The sequence below is a fragment of the Chiloscyllium plagiosum genome, unplaced genomic scaffold, assembly GCF_037043375.1.
Source record: "Chiloscyllium plagiosum isolate Xiang-an unplaced genomic scaffold, Cpla_swu_hap1 HiC_scaffold_48, whole genome shotgun sequence".
Taxonomy (NCBI): Eukaryota; Metazoa; Chordata; class Chondrichthyes; order Orectolobiformes; family Hemiscylliidae; genus Chiloscyllium; species Chiloscyllium plagiosum.
The window spans coordinates 10,412,169-10,417,064 of record NW_028270186.1 but is presented as its reverse complement, the minus strand read 5'-3'; positions in this window follow the sequence as shown (position 1 = coordinate 10,417,064).

Sequence of the window (4,896 nt, the reverse complement as noted above, 5' to 3'; positions counted from 1 at the left end):
AGCCACTGCGCACGCTCCCTCACGCATCTCCGGCCCACGGCCGGCAACACACCCAGTGCGCACGCGCACAGTGCGGTCCCCAGCTACTGCAGCCGTGCGCATGCGCCTGTTGCTGTCCTTGGTGCTGGAAATGATCCCGCTGTTTTGATTTGGCACTGAAGGACTGCCCCTTGTCTTCAACAGGCATATGAGCTGGGCAAAGATTTCAAATGAAAGGGGACAATGTCGGAAGCACCCCCCCAAAAAACTTCATCACTTCGGATTTGAAACCATTAAACCCTGCTTTCCTATCCTCCCCATAGATCCCTCCAGACCTGCTGAGTTTCTCCAGCAATTTCTATTTTCATTTCAGATTTCCAACACACGCAGTCGTTTGTTCAATACAAGATCGTGCTTTTTTATGCCTTCCTTACTGTAAAACTCAACATTTTCTTGCAACTGAGCATTAGATCAAGGTTGTAAATGTGAAGCATACAAACTTGCAAGGCATTATGTGAAGAGGCTGTAATTCAGCCAATCACTTGAGTACTTGTGTTGAAAGTAAGCTTATTTATCATACGTTTATCTCCTTCTTATAGTTTAGATTAGATTAGAATAGATTATTTACACCGTGGAAACAGGCCCTCCGGCCCAACAAGTCCACACCGACCCGCCGAAGCGCAACCCTACAATGAGTAATCAGACCCACTGATTCTTGTGTCACTCTGTAGCAGGCAGAAAATGCTTTCACGTGTGGTCTAAGACTTGGAGATTAGATTCCCTACAGTGCGGAAACAGGCCATTTGGCCCAACAAGTCCAAACCGACCCTACAAAGAGTAACTCACTCAGATCCATTTCCCTCTGACTAATGCACCTAACACTATGGGAAATTTAGCATGGCCGTTTCACCTGACCTGCATACCTTTTGGACTGTGGGAGGAAACTGGAGCACCTGGAAGAAACCCACACAGACAGTCACCCAAGGCTGGAATCGAACTCAGGTCCCTGGCGTTGTGAGGCAGCAGTGTTAACCACTGAGACATCATGCCACCCACTCTGACTAAAAATTGGAAGAAGGTCTTTCAGGACAACAGTGAGGAAGCAGTTAAATCTCAGAAATTGACAGAAGTTTGGAAGTTACATCCACACATGATAATTGATACTGAGTCAATTGTAAATTTTAAATTTGTGCTGATCAGTTTCTGTTAAACACTATGTAGAATTCAGTTTCAGATCAGCCAAATTTTCATTGATGGTAACTAAGGCTGTCAGGGCTAAATGGCCTATTTCTTGTCCAAAGTTCCCTTAAACACAACACATGTTTTCAAACTTAGTAGAAATTCAGAGAAACACCAATGTTTTCAAAATTAAGCAGCAGTCATCCAAAAAGCTGGCCACTCCATTGACTCAGAATTCTTTCTGTCTCACAGCAGAACCTGATTACAATTTATTTTTGTCCATTTCCAAGCTGCAGCTAGCCAGCTCAACAGGCTGATTGATTGTCAGAAGGACAGGCCTTCAGCACCAGCCAGAAGTTGAGAAATGCAGAGGAGGTACAGTGATATCAGAAAGGTGCAATTTGGGGAAAAATTAATAGCCCAAAACAAATCAGAGGCCATGGTGAGATTGAGAGGACAGGGTGGAGAACATTATGGACTAGTAGTAAAATCAGAGGCTAGTGTTCAGGGAAAGCGGGAAAAAATTGCAGGCCACAGAGGAGATTGGAGTCTGGCTGATTGCAAGGATATGTGATCAGAGAGAAAAATGGAAAGTTCAAGATGTTTCTGACTAAGTTAGATCCAGCAATTAAGGTAATCTACTTTCTGGATCATACAATTGTCACTTCTCTTTTGTTGCCAGCTTTGAGAGGGTGTTTTGCATGTGGAATGAACTGCAAGAGGACATGTTAGATGTACATAGAGTTACAACATTGAAAAGACATTTGGATACGTTCATGAACAGGAAAGGATGAGTGGGATATGGGCCAAGCACTGGTAAATGCGACTCGTTCAGTTGGAGAAAACTGGTCAGCATCAATGAATTAGACTGAAAGGTTTGTTTCCATGCTGTATGACTCCTTGACTCTAGAAGTCAATGCAACCTGGCCAACCAAAGGCTACATTTAAAATGATGGTTTCTTGAGACATAACCATTACATGTCAATAGACAATCAACATCCTGGCATTTTTGTTTTTGATGGTTAGACACCTCAACCTCACCACTGTCTTGCCTCCATAAAATCTGACCATGATCAATACACTTGAACACCTTCCAAAGCTTCTGGTGAAAGAAACAAAGTGGAAAAATGGAAATGGCATTTCTATATAATTGGACATTATTATAGGTGGTTTTCTGTCACATTCTGACCCTTATTTACCAACTCTATGTGGTTGCTTGTTGTGCATCAAAAGTAACTACAATTAACATGGTAATCCATTATTATAAGGCATTTGGGATATCCAAAATATATCATAACTTACTGTATAGATGCTGTTCTATTTCACCTTCACAAAATGTTGAGCCCCTACTGAAAAAATATCAGTTCAAACATATAATCCTCTGATCCTCGCAATGGGATCCATTATATGAGAAATTCTAACTTTCTGTGTTAGCCTTCATCTGCACTAAACCTTTAGTTTAGGCAAGCAAAGTCTTGTGATTTTGTTTTTCCTCTTAAATCACGCTGTCTGTAATCCAATTCTCTCAGTAACAATTCTTTCAAAGAGGGGTAGAAAAAAAATTTCTGTGCACATTGATGGCATGACCATTGACAGCAAAATTAGCTGCTCAGCCTACATCTGATATTCTAATGGTCTATTTCAATAGCAACAATGGCTTCTGCACAAAATATATCAAGGAACAAATTAAGAATAGTCAGATGATTGTCCTTTACAATGTAAAACTAATGAAAGTTGTGAACTTAACCACAGGATGGCAGCAATATGTGCAGCTACGTAGACTGACATTACTGCAAACTCAAACTATGTGAATCACAGACTTGTGTCCTTTTAGTATGGCACAGCTCTTCCAAAATAGCACTCAGTAATCAAATTTGCAAACATTTTTACCTCTACAATCAGATCTCAGACTTATTCTTCCAGTTTGCTCTTATTTTAATCCATGTACAGATTGCAATGTGACAGTTATTGATCTCACATGACACTCATGGAAGCAGAGGGCTTGAGGTACGTTCTAAGATGCAATACTGTGAATGGCTGAAGAGTTTAATTCTCAAGCAACAGCCTTCAGAACATAGAATGATTACAGCAATAATTATTAGATTACTAGCCAGAATATTTATTATTTTGTTATGAGAAACTAACATCGAACTGTAACAGGAATTTCTCTTGGTTGTATATTAAAATGAGAAACTTACAAGTATGGCAAAGTATCAAAATGGGAGGAGAAAGTGAGGACTGCAGATGCTGGAGATCAGAGCTGAAAATGTGTTGCTGGAAAAGCGCAGCAGGTCAGGCAGCATCCAAGGAGCAGGAGAATCGACGTTTCGGGCATGAGCCCTTCTTCAGAAATGAGGAAAGTGTGTCCAGCAGACTAAGGTAAAAGGTAGGGAGGAGGGACTTGGGGGAGGGGCATTGGAAATGCGATAGGTGGAAGGAGATCAAGGTGAGGGTGACAGGCCGGAGTGGAAGGTGCCGGGAATGGAGGTTGGGTTGGTGGGGGGTGTGGACCTGACGAGGGAGTCACGGAGGGAGTGGTCTTTTCGGAACACTGATAGGGGAGGGGAGGGAAATATATCCCTGTGGTGGGGCACCCGATGTGGCCTCCTCTACATTGGGGAGACAGGCCGCCTACTTGCGGAACATTTCAGAGAACACCTCTGGGACACCCGGACCAACCAACCCAACCACCCTATAGCTCAAGCTTATGTCAAGCTTTGTGGCTCACTGCAGCAAAACATTGAGTCCTTGAAGACTATCTATAAGAAACTACTTAGGTAACAAAGGAATTCAGATGTCTCTCTCTCTCTCTCTACAAGATACAAAAGTTTGAAATGTAGAAGCATTCAGATACAGAAGAAGATGCAAAGAGAAGAACATAAATACATGAGATCAGCAACAGCCATATACCTGATCCCTGGTTGGTCAAAAAAGGCATGATCCCCACGAGACAGAAAATGATTCAGGAGATCTGGAGTTAATTTTCTAAGAGCCAGGATAAAACAGACACCTGATCAGTTCCACGGGGTGGAGAAATTTAGAAACAAGAACAAAAACAATCAAGAGATATGGAAGGGAGAGAAAGAAACAGAATCAGAAAAGAAGAACCAGAAAACCAAAACAGTCACTGTGCACTCCCTGCCCAGTCAGAACACAGGAAGAATATATCCCATTTTAGATTCTAAATCACTGCCTGAGATTATTTCAACAGAGTACCTGAAAACGTAATAGGGCCATAAAACCATAAGATGTTGGAACAGAAATTGACCATTTGGCCCATTAAGTCTGTTCTGTCATTCAATCAGATCATGCTGATCTTATAATCCTTAACAACATTTTGCTGCTTAACCCATAGCCCTTGATACCCTTACTGATCAAAAATCTGTCTGTCACACCTTTGAATACACTTAACAACAGAACCTCCACAGCCCTCTGTATTAAGAAATTCTTCCTCATTTGTGTCTTAAGTGTGCACTCCTTATTCTGAGGTTATGCTGTCTGATCCAAACTCTCGCACAAGAAAAAACAACCTCTCTGTGTCAAGTATGCTAAGAATCTTATGTATTTCTATCAGGTTGCCTCTCATTCTTCTGAACTCCAATGAGTATAGACCCAAATGGCTCAACATCTCCTCATTAAAAAATCCCTCTACACTCAAAATCAGCCGAATCCTCTGGACTTCCTCCAATGTCAGTACATCATTCTTTAGATAAGGGGACCAAAACTGTCTGCAGTGTA